At 37.5% G+C, this 16,422-nt stretch overlaps 1 protein-coding gene across 1 annotated transcript in view; it reads left to right on the top strand.

The window, feature by feature from the left end:
- HHAT (hedgehog acyltransferase) overlaps positions 1-16,422 on the top strand; it is a 195,595-nt gene that overhangs the window by 177,625 nt on the left and 1,548 nt on the right. The window lies entirely within an intron of this gene.

Here is a 16,422-nt window from a genome sequence, read left to right as displayed (position 1 = left end):
AAGTTTTGTCATGTGCACTAATGCTGTATCCAGTCTGCCATGGGTACAGCATTAGTTTGTTGTCCTGTGAAAGATATGTCTTCTTCTTCCTTTCTATTTTAAGAAGATTTTGTTCTAAGGCAAATTATGTGCTGTTATGTCTTGCCAGTTCATTTGTATGGAGTAGAAGTAGGGACAGCGACCCAGATGACAATCGGGAGAATAGAAGCCTTTGAAATGTAGATTTACAGATGATTAGTTAAAATATCATGGCTTGACTGTGTATGAAATGAGACAGTTCTCCAGAGAATGTGCAAAGACAGGGAAATTGTGAATATCATCAATAAAAGCAAAGTGGAATATTTAGGACACACGATATGGAATGAAAAATATCAGCTATTTCAATTAATTAGCTACTAGGAAAGATTCAAGGGAAATGCAGCTCTAAAAAATTACCGTATACTTGCTGAAAAATCTGTGAATATTATTTGGCAAAAATATGCTGTGCTTGTTTTGGACAGTAGCTTCAGAAGAACAAATAACACTCATGGTCACTAAGCTCTAGTAAAAGAAGACACCAACAGAAGAGAGATTAATTGAGATTTCTGTGGATCTTCTCCTGGAGGTTTGGAACTTTATTGTTGAGGGTGATGCAATGGGTGATTGCTTGGAATACATCCTTCCGTAATTCTGAAGCCTCTACCCTCATACCCCAGTCTGAAAAAACAGTGAGAGGAATTTTCTCAAGTGTTTCCCCTAAATTTAATTGAAGCAGGAAGACTGCAGATTACAGAGAGGTAGTTGTACAGAGAAAAATAGGACATTAACACACATTCTTGGCTGCTTCATAACTTCTGAATGATTGAGAAACAGCTGGGGAAAAAAGTATTTTTCTACATGGCCCTTAGGTGCACAGCACAAATCTAGAGTTGCAGCCTGGACTTAGACTAAGTTTCCAGTTAATTAATTCTACTATGTATATTAGTGTTTTCATTAGGATTGTTTCATTTTTTTTTAATCATTAACTGTTACCAACCCCCATTCCCTCCAATTCTCTTAGCAATTATGGTTCAAGTATTTATGATTCAGGTATAGAAATATGATTGAATTATAATTCAGTTATTTAATTCATAATTAAAAGAATTATGAATAACTTTGAATTGCAGTATTAGGGGAGTGAAATGTCAGTCTTTCCCTCCCAAATAGCAATCCCCTTCATAATTGTCCTCCAATGAAGTCATTAGGTTCTAGAGCAGCATAAAAAGACATTGATAAGGGGTATTTTCAAGACTGAGAAGATGGGTTCTTGGGAAGAACCTGATAATTTGAATGGGGAACCTGCAGGGGCATATTCAGCCTACTAGCTATTGGTTCCTCATCTCTTAACTAAATAATCATATGGTATGACCGTGATATGAAAAATCACAGGGAAGCTCAGGGAAATTTGAGTGAACAAACGTTAGGAGTCCTACTGAATTTTTGCTGGGTGCGCTGCCATTTGTTTTAATTACACTTGTAATTAAGTTGAAATAATCTATTTTAAGTCACTTTGTGTGAGATGGGTGGCTATATAAATATGATAGATAGATAGATAGATAGATAGATAGATAGATAGATAGATAGATAGATAGATAGATAGATAGATATTTAAATGGAGATTATCATTTTTGCTGGGTGTGCTGCCATTTGTTTTAATTACAGTTGTAATTAAGTTGAAATCTATTTTAAGTCACTTTGTGTGAGATGGGTGTCATTTAATTAAAAATCATCTGAGACAGGATAAAGCATTGTGCCAAGCGAGGTGAGGTACACTTATTCCCCTCTTCCCCCAGTATAGGGTTTTACTGAGATCTTTAGCAATCTATGGATTTTGAGATGCTTTAGAAGTACTGGTTGGCTTTCTAATATCACCTAATTTTGAAGAACAAGAGGATTATCAGCTACTGTTCATAGGTTTATATCCTGATTCTGAGCTTCTAGTGTGAGTTGCACATAACTAAATATGATCAGAGCAGTAATTAGCAATACAAATTTGATTTCTTTATACTCACTTTTTTTTGGGAACAGTTGGTTTTTGAACCAAGGATATGAGCAATGGATGTTCTTGAATTTTCATCTGCCACTCTTGTTTCTCAGCAAAACTCAAAAGACCAGAAAAACATCCTGACTATATGTGGGAAAAACAATTGAAGAGGAAGGATGTAGGCAGGAAATAGTGAGTGGCAGGGGTATTTCCCCCAATCTTCTCTTTTTCTTTTAGGACTGCTCCAGTTAATTTGCATAGATTTATATACAGAGATTGGGAATCCCAGCATCTACTCTGGAGCTTGACATACTCAACTCCACAGTGATGTGGGAAAGGAGAAGGCCTGTGATGCAGCTATTTTGCTGGCACAAAGCTGCCTGGATTGCAACACTAACTCAATGGGAACCTGCCAGAGTATCCAGTTATCTCGCTTTCAGCTTTGTAATGGAGAATGGTGGGGTATAAAGGTGGGGTATAAATCTACTAAATAAGTAAGATTCACTTACTATGAGCTACTTCTAGGGACAGCCAGATCAAAATGAGAGAAGTATTTAAGACTTTTCAGTATATAAATTAAGTAGTTTCTCTCAGAGAAACTTGTAAACGCAGGGATAATCTGTATTAGCAATTTTTTTTAATGCTAGTCTAACTTGCAACTTCTGAGTAGCAGGCCTGGCACATAAAATATATCTAAATATTATTTCATCTCATTCTTTTTTTCAGATAACTTTTATGACAGCTCAAAGTGTTTTGCTATTTTTCCCAAGTACTTTTAGGCCTGACAGTATTGTCATTTATCATGGAAGAAATGGCTTTAACTTCTAGGCCAGTCTTATAGTTTTTAATCTTTTTGGCATTATTGATTTAGATGTATGCTAACTCAGTATATAACTAATGTTCCTGAGGATTTACTCTCATATTAGATTACAGTATTTTCATGTTTGGAAATTTGTGTTTGTCCTGCACATTCAGCACTGGTGACAATCTGTTGAATGTTCCTTTGATTTTAATGTAGAATTAATTAATTTCTCAATCTTTCATTCTAGCACTTCTACACAGTTATATGGAATTTCCATATTTTTTTCAACAAAGCAGATCAATCCTGTAGCAAAGCTGTATTTTAGATGTTTGGAAGAAGATGACAAGCCATGGAGGCACTAGGAAATCCTTAATTTTCTAGATATTTGGGGAATATAAGATTCAGGAACAATTGGATGCTGTTGTAATAAGTGTACCTGCATTTTTAGGGTTTTTTTTTTTTAATCAGTTGGTCCGTCATAGTCCATCCAGCATTTAATCAAAAGTGAGAAACACACATAGGACGCAAAACTCTTCCAGTTTTCTCACACTTGAAACATTGCATATTGCTCTTGCTTGTGTTATAAGCAAGACATCTATTTTACCATTTTTAATATCTAGCTATAGAACAGCTATTGCAGAGGTAATCCTCATCTTAAATGACAGCTCTCCTGAGTTTGGGAACTGGGTTTTGTCAAAACCCCACTGGGTTCTTCCCAGTTCCTTTGCCCTCTCCCTTTAACCAAAATTCACTCCATTCTTGGGGGATGGTGGGGGGAGAGAAGTTAATAAGAAAAGCTAATTTCCTTCCTCTTCCCTTGTAAATCCACATTAAAAAGCCATCCTGTGTTCCAAAGAGTAAATAGATTTACTACCATTATTACTGAAACAGCTATACAGAAATACAAATGGTTAAACAGAACACCCCTTTTAACATTGACATAGGTTTTGTCTGCTTTAACTTTTATTAGAAATCAATGCCTTCCTCTAAAGCAGGAACTTATTTTGCAGAACTGGCATTCAGACTGCCTCCTTTCCTTGTGAGTGCACACACAACACTCCAAATTGGCTTTCTTTCCTTTGAAGGTCACAACTGCAAATTGTCGGTATGGAAGGCACAGTATATATTAAACAGGCCATTCACCTCTCCTGGGTGAATAACCAAGTTCTTCTCTCTTTTGTCCCTGCTCCACCCCACCAGCTTTATTTATTCTGTTCCTCTCCAGTCCCACTACTCATCCCAGTTCCTCAGGTCAGGACCAACCAGGTTCTTTTTCTCTCTGCCAGCTGCTTTCTCCATCGATCTGTTTGCTGCCAACCAAAACTCCTTATTTTCTTGCACTCCCAGATTGGCCCTCCTGCCTATTTCAGTAGAAAATGGAATCCCTGCTGAGCAAACTTTGCTGTAAGGGGGAAGACTTGTCTTCCATTCTTCCTTTTTACTGCTGCTGCCAAGAGAGAAAATAATTCCCTCTTTTCTCCTGATTCCTCTTGCTTTCCTTTAAATGTTCTAAACTCCTTCTTACTTCTTTAATCTCCCTCCATCTTTTCTTTAGCTTCCTTTCTTTTGCTTCTTTCATTCCAAGGCTCCTTTACCTTTTTGGCTAACTGCTCTTCCTATATACACTACTCATCCCTTTTATAGCCTCCTTCCTTAATGTTCAGTTTACTACACTTCTGCATCTTGACTGCTTGGAAAAAAATCCCCTCTCATCTGGAATCTCTACCTCTGATGTTCTAGCTGTGTCTTTTTTTGGCTGCAGTAGTCATAACAGTACCTGCTATTTATCCTATCCCATCTCCAAAGATCCTTGTTCTCTGATTTCGGTAAGAAATGTGACTTTATGGCAAGTTCTTGTTAGAGATCTTTGCATCAGAACTTCAACTCTCTTAGGTATTCCTAAACTCTAATCACAACTGAAGCGTGCACATGTACAAAAAACACATCCGCCTTATTCCCACAACATACTTAAGGAGACTTAGAGTAATGTGGGAACACCAAAAGGGTGTCAACTGACAAATCAATTAACCCCCATCACATTACATTTAGCGTCAAACAGACAAAGTGACACAGTCTCTACCTAGTCATGAGAATACCTAAACCCTAAACTCTAGAACTCTAAAACCAACTAGAGAGGAAAAACATCTGAAAAAATAGACCCCTCTCTTAGAGAATTAATGGCCAAAGCGTGACAACTTAGAATACACCTTCCAAATACCGACTAGCTGCAGGGGCTAAGTTGTGATTACTGCTGCCACTTGCTAGTAAGGAAGTGTATAATGATATCTTCCTGCAGAAAGTAAGCGGGGACTTTGTATTCCCAAAAGGGTGATTTTTGACCCAGTTAGTTTGATCATGCGCTGGGAGAACCAACAGCAAGGAGATCTGACTGGATAAGTGGCTGAGTGGATCATTGTCACAGTGGTGCATTATAAATGAAAATGCCTCCTGTGTAGATGTTACCCACTTTAACTGTTCAGAAGCAAACACCTAAGTACCACGTAGGAACCTGAAAATGTAACTCTCTGGAATTTAGTCCTAGGAAGAAAAAATGGTAGACGCTATTTGTCCTAAAATCATATAAAGACAGGTTGACTGCATTGCACAATGTGCTAAGCTTGGTTAGTTTCTAACTATGCTTAGCTTTTGTGGCTCAACTTGCTATGCAATACACAACTGGTTCAGTGAAGTTATAGTTCACTATTCTGTCCAAACTCAGAAGATGAGTTAATTCAATAACAGAGATAGGCCTGTGATGAGAACTCAGCCTGGAAACTATTATTTATCAAAAAATTAATTAAGATGCTTTAATCCAAACCTACCTGCAGGGTGAGAGCAGAAAAGAAAGGATACATTTCTAACTTGGCAGAACAAAAAAGAAAAACAAGAAAAAATAAATTGGTACTTACAATCAAACAGCCTTTGTTTGATGGATGAGACCAGCAAAAGTCAGACAGCAAACATTATAGCCTACTTGCTTCCTACTTACTCTTCCTGAGTATTTGCAGATAAACAGAATCTACAGAAATAGCTCAAGAATCCCCCGAATTTTCTCCATGTGAATTAACTGAACATGATAAAACTAGCCCTGAACTGTACCTTGATCAGGGGGTGAAAAAAATGGAAGAGTCACTTGGAAGCTTTTATTGTGGAGACATATACTTTTATTGTGGAGACATATACAAGAACCAATGTACTTTTACAGGAGCTAGTCAAACACCTCCATAATCTGGGTATAGAAAGACTATTATCTTGTGGTTTACATTTCAATGCAAGAGTACATTTATGTTGCTCCATCCAGTTTCTATTCTTGGATTCTCAATATGATCTGACCCATACACATACATTCTTAGTGAAGTGCTTTGGCTAAGTATTTCTTGAGATTTGAGATTCCAATCATAAAAATGGAGAGTTATACTTTGCTTTGAATGTTTACTGGTTGTCAGGGTTTATTATACTCAGAATGCATAAGGCCTGCTTGTTTTCAAAGGCAAATAATGAAACTCTGAGATCTCAGGCTCATATTAATGAAATACCAAAACTCTGCATTCTCTCTAAATCTATTTTGACAATTCAGTTTCATGCATGATAGTACATTAAATTATAAGGACTTGAGTCAAATGAACACTGTTGACTGCAAAGAGAGATCCTGCCATTATCAAGGAAAATGATACTGATTTTGTATTTATACTGATCATAGTATAAAGGACATTCCACTTTCTTTAAGTCATTAGAAAGTCATATGGTGGGTGATTGATGGTATGTTTTGGATAACACTGGTCCACACATGAGTGTAAACGCTGCAAGAAATAATTAGATGTTCTTAATCCAGCTGGATTAAGAAATGTTCTCTAGATCTTTTAAAAAGCAAAAATGGACTTTCTATGGCATGTATCCTAACATAATAGAACTTCATGTGAATAAAAGATTGAAACTTGTAATATTAGAGCAGTATTTGGAAATACTGACAAATACATGATTGAGATTAGTATGTGTCAGTATTTACATTGATAAAAGTATGGTTGAGATTTGATGACTATAGAAGTAGTCATAATCTTGGTTCAAGTAAGTCAGCTATGAGCTTTATTTAAAAAAAAGGGGGGGGGCTTCCAATATACCAAGGAATCAAATTATTATAGTATAAACATTGACAGCATAGTCCTGTGCTTGTTTATTGGGAACTAAGCCTCACATATTAATTCAAGTTCATTCAGAGATAAGTGCTTTTAACATTTTCCCCAATGTTATATTTTCCAGATACTGTATATTTAAGTTCAAATCCCATAATCCCTGGCCAGGACAGAAATAGGTCTCAACATTATAAAAACATACTGTACTCATTCTTTCAGTGACAGCATGACAAAAATTTAAATGTAATGGAAATAGTGATAGAATAGGAATGCAGTATAGTGGCTGGTAGAATTATTGGTTACCCCACAAATAAACTGATCACCATGCTCCAAAACTGTCTCTTTGGCAAGCTGTAAAGGGATTTAGCACGTATTAAGTGGTGCACACATGTATATTTTAGCCCTCGTCAGGCACTTAAAGAGAATAAAGGATGAGCAATAAAATGATTCTTTATCATCTGTTATTTTGATGTGGAAAGTCTATATGATTATATATGCGTACACAAATGTGTTTGTGAGATTATTAAATTAAAAGCTGTACATAGGTGTTTTAATAAATTAGAAGAAATGTGCACACACATTCTATATATGTGTGTACATATACAGACTAGAGAGAGAGGGAGAACAGTTCAAACCTGTAAAGACAGCCCAAATTATTAAGATTTATCTGATTGGTGACTTCACGGATGCTCTTCAGTAGGTTTTTGTTTCATTCAAATACCTACATTATGTATACACACTAATAGCAAATAAAGCATTATGAAGAAAGGAGAAAGGAGTCATCTCACATTTGCTATAGACATGGCTTTATTTCTTTTTAGCACAACCTGGAGAAAAAATGCCAATAACTGAGAAGTTAGAAATATTATGTTGTTCAAAACCCAGAAAACCTGTACAAAACATCAAAACAGCTTTGAAATTGCAATTTCCACACCAAATGTGGCCACAGCGAGTGAACATTCTCAGACTAAGAACAAGATCTTGATTGGAGAGAAAAGTCTGAGATAACAAAGAGAAGTATTTCATTTCAAGAGGACAAGGGGAACCCCTTGCTTCTTACACATTTCAGACCTCCTAAAGTATCTGCATCTCTAACCTGTTTGCTTTCTCCAAATACAGTACAGCTGTGGTTATTATAACAAGGTTCCTATTTCTGCACTTTAATGGATACATAAACAAGCAATTTTACAGAGTTTTGTGATTTGGCATACTTGCCAGAGAGACTCGTATTCATCTGGATATTCTCTCTTTATAAGTTTTTAAAGAAATCATCACAAACCTATTCTAAAGTGTGCTGTTCGTGTGACCATATAAACTTGAATATATCTTGTCATAAACATCGCATCTGGCTTCCCTGGTCTTCTCATGGACCCAATCACTAGAGGGCTAGCCTTCCTGTAAAAGCCACGACCACACTGTCCCCACTAACACATCCTTGATATCAGTCTTAAAAAGCTTCATAGAGATGGACTTGTGCAGGGCTCCCTCACAGGAATGTGAACCTTGACTAGCAAGTAGGTTGCATCACTATGAAAGGGGACCTACACACTTACCTTCAAACATATATTGGCTGCCCCTCAGTTTGATGGAGGCAGTGCAAACTGGAGTGCATGGCAGAGTTCCATTGAGAGTTTACACAGAACATCATAGACAAAGCGCTCAGATCCATGCCAAGCTTGATGCCATTTGGGGCACGGCCATACCTTAGGTGTCCAGAATGCTGCCAAGTAACATCTACTGCCAATGATTTCTGAAATCTTTAACCTAATTCTTCAGCTTAATAGCTTTATTAGTATTAAATTATTAGTATTATTAGTATTTGATTATATTCATGTCTTTTTCTCTGATGTAGACAGTTTGAACTCTTGGCTGCATAATGTTGAAAATCTCATCTCTTTTGGCCCTGCCTTTGAAAATGTGAGAACTAAAATTAAGTTTTAAAATGTCAGAAGCAAATGGAGCACATGAAAATTGGTGATACCTTTTGGGCAGTGAGAAGTAAACCAGCTGCTGGATGCTAATCAGCATAGCTATAAGCTGAGTTCAGATTTAAATCTACATGTTCAATTGAATATTACAACAAATGCAAATCAAAAATCAAATTTTAAGGCAACTGCATGCCACCCACTGTTAACACACACATAGACACACTGCATTTTCTGGAACCTTCTCATTCTGCAAGAAAAAAAAAAACATTATTGATAATAGGCTGATTGGAAATGGTCTTCTCTCTTCCATAAATCAATTTACCCCAGCAGCTGTTTAAACCTGAGCTTTATCAAAAAGCTCTGGAAATTTTAATGGAAACCTCTAAGCTTTGTATTCTGTGTCCCACTTGCAGTCCATCTTGCATTAATTTGCACATACCTCTGAAGGCTGGAAAAGAAAAATAATGACAGCAAGACATTGTTCTTTCAAGAAATCTTCTCCTAGCAGCTTAGCTCTCTGACAAAGCACAAAACTGATTTGGGGGCAAGCTGAGTGCTGGATTTCATGCCGGCTGTTTCTGAAGTGCTTCCTGCCTTAAACCCTCCTGAAGATCCATTGCCTGTCACTAAAAAGGGGAGGGGAAAATCCTGCTCCAACTTTTTCAACATTGATTCACTGCAGGAAATGGTTGTTTTCAATTACTGGACTGCTTCTAGCTTTGGCAATGGCACACACATCTTTGATCGCTTATATAGCTTGACACACGGTTTTTTTATTGTGTGGAACATTAAAATGAGAAAAACTTTGGAGTCAAATGCCATTTTTAGTGAGCAGCATGAGAAATTGATTATTTGAGTTTAACAAAAAAAACGCCGTTTTTTAAGTGAAGAGGAAGTGGCAGTTTATACACAAAATACGACATCAGTATGGTATTTCTCGGTCAAAGTCCACCATAATGCATAAATAGAATATGAGATATAGTGTGCGTGTGTGTATGATTTAACATAAACTCGAATAAAAATTCTTTATATTAAAAGTTGCAGCAGATACTAGTAAGATGGACAAACTCTGAACATCTACATCTATCTGCAATATTAAATATAAAGTGCCTAAAAGTCATGGCATCCCATCGTCTTTAATGCTCTAAGCTTAGATTTTCTTTGGAAAAAAAAATAGACTTAATGCTGTTGCAAAATACCATAATTGATTGTCCTTTGCTTCTGTGTATGGTTGCTGATACAGAATGACATTTATGCCTCCGTTGCATTATTTTTTCTTCTTTCTACAATGGGCCCAACCCAATTTCTCTCTACCCATGCCTTGCAGTCCTTGAGCAGCCCTTTGGAGAGTCCTTCCTCCTTCTGTACTGCATTGCATGAAATATTGCTGGAATTAACATTGTTTGATTAATCTATTGATCTAAGGATTAAATGTAAACAGGCATAATTCTATATAAGTATAATTTTATTTTGATAATAGAATGGAAATAACGTTCATTTTAGTATTCAAAACTACCTCTGTGTGGTTGTGTTCATGGCATGCTTAAAGTTCTTTGCTGCATTGCACATGCTGACATTGCTTAGTGTTAACCTTTGTTGGAGGGGGGGACTTAACCTAACCCAACCTGTTAGGTTAAGTTGGTTTATTGAGCAAACCCCAGAAACCAATGTGAATGTAACCTGCTTTGAGTAAACCCAGTAAAATTACTGTAATTTGTTATTCATTTGTCCCCCTAAGGTAAACTTGTATATACCTATTATATATATACTTCAACCCACCACATGAATGAATCAACTTCTCAAAATCATGTCACAGCTTGGCTTCTCAACACAATATCTACTCTCAGTTGGACATCAGGCAAAGGCAATATTCAAACAAAGAGTCTTGGACGTTAACGCCCAAACTGACATTGAGTCACTTGCAAACATCAGGTCGTTGAAATGACTGACCAAGAATAAAATGTCTCTTCAAACAGAAAAATACCTGACAAAGTCAATACTATAGGATAACCATTACCAGAGCAAGATTTGCACAGCTGGATTCTATGGTTAAATATGGACAATTCTACCAAGTACCATATACTGAGAGAACATGTATTTGTGGAGCACCAGAAATAGAAGACATTGCGCACATCCTATTCAAGGCCCAGCAAGGGCTCAGTACTTACAGACACTACTTGACAACATTTGCTGAAAAACACTAGGAAATGTGTACAGAACAGCATAAATCGCCCCTCCATTGCTTAGAAAAGTCTTTTTTCACTGTTCTTTTCTCTTTTGTTAAAAAAAAAATGACATACTCCTACAGAACATTGCTATTGAACTTGATGGGTCCAACTGAGAACAGTTTTATTTATCTATTTTTTTCCATCTGCCTTTTATTGAATAGCCTGGAAATCTTGAGGGAGAGATGGGAGTAACACATCCTGTTAAAACAATTAGAGCAGAATACACTTGTATACATTTGATCCAAAGGTGCTGCAGTGCAGGAAAATTCAAAGCTCTCTTTCGAGTGCCATAAATTCTTTACCCGTTGCATTCTAATGAGAGTTGTGACTCTCCATCACAGCAGTGCTGATTCCTGCTTTTCCATTGTTAACTGCAAAAGACAAGTTCTCTCTTGTTACAAAAAGAGATTAGCATTAATAGGCAAACAGAACAGGGATATCTGAATTATCTTATCAGTGTTGTTATTACTTGAACTTTGGGGCAGTAATAAGGAACTGACTGATAGAAGAGTTCATGGGTCAGCATATTTCTAGATGTGGGCTCTGGGCCCTGCTTCTGTCCCCAGCATCTCCACTTAAGGAATCGCAAGGTCCTGGGAAAAACGTCTTTGAAGAGATTGTATATCCTGTACCCATCTAAGTAGACAGATTGAGCTAGGTCAGGAACTAGTATACTGATTCAGTATAAAGCAGCTCCATAACTGAACCAGATCTATACATTCCTGTAGTAATCAGGCAAGCAGAATGCCTGGCACACACCCTCCCCTATTGCACGTTGTTTGTACCTGTTTGGTACTTTGTGTTTTCTCCTTCCTGTCTCCCTTCCAGTTGCTTATAATGGAACATTACTAGATTTCCATAATATAGCAGCACTTGGTATGTAAGGAGTTAACTTAAATAATACAAAGGTAGATTTCTTTAAGCCAATAGCTAGGGAGATGTCACAGGTCACAACTTTTGTCCATCTTCAGATTTCTTGTTCGTTTTGCTTGCCATTTTTGTTCAAGCAAATGAACAAAAATACTAAACTTTTTATCAGCACAGAGTATGTCATCTGGCTTGGTTCATTCACTCACACTGCCTTCATATTCCTCGGTCTTGTGGTCCCCTTGTGCAGAAATTTCTATGTAAGTGTAGAAGTACTTTTTTCTGAATAGAAGTTTTGTACCATTGACTCTGACTGGTCTGATCATTTTTTGGAATAAGGAGTGAACTTTATTAATTCATATTAATGAATTAATATTAATATTCTGCAATGTGTCATCTTGTATTCTATACTGGGGAGGCTGTTTTTCTGCTAATTTGGCCTAGATCTGAACTGTAATTTGTGTTCCACTATCTGTTTCCAGAGACAGATCATCTCTCCTAGATATGAATACAGATCATCTTGTTAAAGTCAAACTTAAGAACACCAGTGCAGACCTTAGAGTAGAACACTTGGACTACAGCCTTCTGCAAACTTTTCTGGGAATAAATCTGGAACTTATTTATAAGTAAACATATACATTTGTGTTGTTTGTCTCTCAGATGCTAAGAAAATAAGCGCCATTGCCCTGAGCTATATTCCAGATCACCTGGGAGAATCAGATTCATACTTCCTAGAGGGGAAAAAGGTTCCCTCCCCCCAATGTCCTCCCTGCTTACCTGATGAAGGGTATGGTTCTTCAGAAAAACCAGTGGCTTTTAAATAAACAAGGACCTACTTTCTTGCTGTCACTCTTCCCCCACCCCACTCCCTGGGAAGCCAAGAAAGAGAAATTGCACCAAGTGAAATTAGGATGCCTGACATAGCTCAATGATGAGAGCCTATGCTTTACAAGCAGAAGGTCTCAGTTCAATCTCTGGCATATTCAAGTAGGACTGCAAAAATTCAGACCCAAAACTTTAAAGAGCTCTGTCAGTCAGTTGAAAATATTGTACTAAATGGAACAGTTGTCTTACTCAGAGCAAGGCAAGATCCTCTGCTCCTCCTCTGCCTTTCTAAGACGTAGGGCTTTTTATGTTGCTGATTTTGTCACTCTCTCCTTCCTGCTGCCTGGCCTCCCAGCATGCTCACCAACCTTTCACTATCATCCAAGGGGAAGAGGTACAAAAGGCTATTATGAAATCTGGAATTATTATTTGTTTTTAAAAATATGTATTCTACCTGTGATCCTTACTGTAGAGCCCCAATCAGTTGGTGAACACATCCAGACAAAATACCCTGCAAACACCATCTGAGACCACCTCACTTCATGTATATTACACATTAAGCAGACCACCTACAGCATAATTTGTTAAAGGAACAGCTGTTTCTTTTTGATTTTGCAAGTGAAAACTTTCTTTAGAATTTCAGGTTGGGAAAGTGCTTTGGTCTTAAGTTTGAGGGAAGAACAGGAGACATAACATATGGAGAAGGAGGAATATTTAATAGACTTAGATGATGCCTCCAAAGCATTAATTTCTCAGTAATGTTCTGTATGACATCATGTACCTTTCTCTGTAATCAGATCATAAGAACGCACGACCCACACATCAGCAGCAGTTATTTCAAGAGCGTTTTTGCCATATTTAAAACATTTAGTCCTTCCAGATCTGAGTAAACAAACCTATAATGATATATTAGCCTAAGTGGAACACCATTTATCATACTGTTATTTGAGACCCACATCCTTTCTTTTTTCTTTTTTCTTTTTTCTTTTTTCTTTTTTCTTTTTTCTTTTTTCTTTTTCTCCTTCTTTTCTTCTTTTTTTTTTCTTTTTTCTTTTTTCTTTTCTTTTCTTTTCTTTTCTCTTTCTCTTTCTCTTGCTCTTTCTCTTTCTCTTTCTCTTTCTCTTTCTCTTTCTCTTTTTCTTTGCATCTTCTCCCATTCTTTCACCCAGGTACACTCCAGAGAGTGCATAAATAAAAGAACAGTTAATTTTGCTTAACTTCCTTCCGAAGTCTGAGTGTATTGCCAAAGTCAGAAAAGTCACCTGATTGATTAAAAAAAAGTCACTCCGCACTTAACCTTTTTTGGATGATGTTGTTTTCCATTCAGTGGAAGATGAAAGAGACTGAATTGAATCAAAGCTGTGAGGTGGTATGTCTGATGGATTGATCTGATGTCAATTCAATTACATAAATAAGCCTAATGGCGCGATCCTATCAGCTGATGGGATGCTGCCAATTGCTAAGCTGGTGGGATTAACCCTTCTGTCTTTTTCGCATACATAGATTGCTACATTCATCAAGGGATGAATAACCCTCTTTGGAGAGATCGTTGGAGTGTTTTACAAACTTTTATTTTTATAATCCTGAACAAGTAGGATAAGCAACCTTGGCCAGTACTAATTTTAGTTCATTGATAAGCAAGTTAAAAAAAAAATCAACCCATAACATTCTTGGGGATCCCCACTGCTTATTTCTATCAGGGTGAAAAAGCATTTATTCCCACTCTCTATTTCCTATTTGTTAACCAGTTACAGATCCATCAAAAGGCTTCTCCCCTTCTCCCTTGGTTGTTAACTTCTTTAATGGCTTTTAATAAACTTTTTGGTCAACAGCTTTTTGAAGGGCCTTATATATAATTCTAGCTAATATGTGGTGAGTTTTTGCTACAGCCATGAAAGGAAGAAATGCTGGAAAGGAAGCAACTGGATTCAAATTTAGAGTTTGTTTTCATCCTTTATCTAGTAGTTGATTATTTCAATCTGGAGTCAAATTCAGTTATCTGTCAAACTTGCACAGGGGCCTTGTGAAGTGAATAGAACAACACGTTTGCAGCAGTTAGTGCATAGTGGCTCACACACACCCTTCATACACCTTTCTTGTTTAACATTATCTTAGTACTTCAAGAAAAGAAAAGATCTCCCTAATCTTGGCTATAATTAGGATATGAATTTGAAAGCAGGAAGGATTATCTTGGCTGTTTTTTCTTTCATCAAATCTTTTAGAAGGTAGAGTGTTTGGTAAGGGGTGCACAGCTCATGGCTTCATGGCTACAGCTTTGGGGGTAGCCTGCAGACCTCCTCCCAAAAGGCCTCAAATAGATTGAGGTCCATGATTCTGGGTCTTTCTATCTTAGTGTATTTGGTTAGGTTGGGTGTGTTGTGTAGTACTGCTGCCATGGATTCTTTCACTAGTTCTGGGTCTATGGATGTAAAGAGTGCTGTGACATCAAATGAGACCATATCGAAAAGCAACTCACACTAATCAAGTGCTCCATTACCAAAGTAACAACCCAACCTCCCACAAGAGGAACTGCATAAGAACATTATTCAGAAGAGCACAAATGCACTGCAGCAACCCAGAACAGCAGAAAAAGGAAACAGACCACCTATACAACATCTTCCAACAAAATGGATACCCATGCAACTTTATCAAAAAGCACCTGACCACTCAACCCACTACAGTACAACCAACACAAGCTGTGAAAAGGATAACACTGCCACATCTCAGAAACAACCAACAGACTGTTAAAACCACACGTCATCACTGTAGCACACAAACCAACTAAAGCCCTCCAAAACATCTTAAGTAAAAGACCCATAGCCCAACAACAAAAAACAGAAGTCATCTACAAAATACAGTGTAAGGACTGTAACAGCCACTATGTAGGACATAAGGGAGAAGACAGAGCATATCCATGAACACCAACTAGCAGTCAGAAGACATGATGAAAACTCCTTAATCTCACAACACATGGACAGACTCAACCATAGTTTCAACTGGGAAACTGAGTATCCTAGACCAAGCTAAATCCAAAAACGTTGGGGAATTCCTTGAAGCTTGGCACTCAGACAAATCATCCATCAATAGATACATAGAGATAAACCACACTGACACACCATTCAAAAGGGTTACCTGAGGAACTGTCTCACCCCTATTACATCGACCTGTCCCACCCGGCCCAGCAGAGAAGGCTGTTGCAGATCCTGTCAGTGATAGAATGTTGACTGGCAGGTCCTAGGAGGAGAGCCTTCTCTGCCATTGCCCCTGCCCTATGGAATACTCTCCCCCCAGAGGTGAAGCGGGCCCCTACCCTCCAATTTTTTGGAGGGATTGAAGACTTGGATGTGCCAACTTGCGTGGGGCGAGGAAAGATACAACTGACCCTGGGGATGGCTGGCGCCTTGACAACACTCCCTGAGTTTATTAACACCTAATTAACATCAGCCTTTTGGAAGTATCATATAGGAAGTTTGTTTTGTAGCATATTTTAATTCATTAATTAATTTTTATCTATTTTAATTAATGTTTATTCTGTTTTTACTGTAAACCACCCAGAGTCACTCTGCAGTGAGATGGGCAGTGACAAATTTGATAAAGAAATAAAGAAAAAAGACCAAAAAACGAAGAAGGAAACAAAACA

Source organism: Python bivittatus, unplaced genomic scaffold, assembly GCF_059951505.1.
Source record: "Python bivittatus isolate LINGU-HERP-01145 unplaced genomic scaffold, Pbiv_v1 ctg000020_np1212, whole genome shotgun sequence".
Classification (NCBI taxonomy): Eukaryota; Metazoa; Chordata; class Lepidosauria; order Squamata; family Pythonidae; genus Python; species Python bivittatus.
Note: the sequence above shows the minus strand (reverse complement) of the source record. Positions and strands in the feature narration are given on the sequence as shown.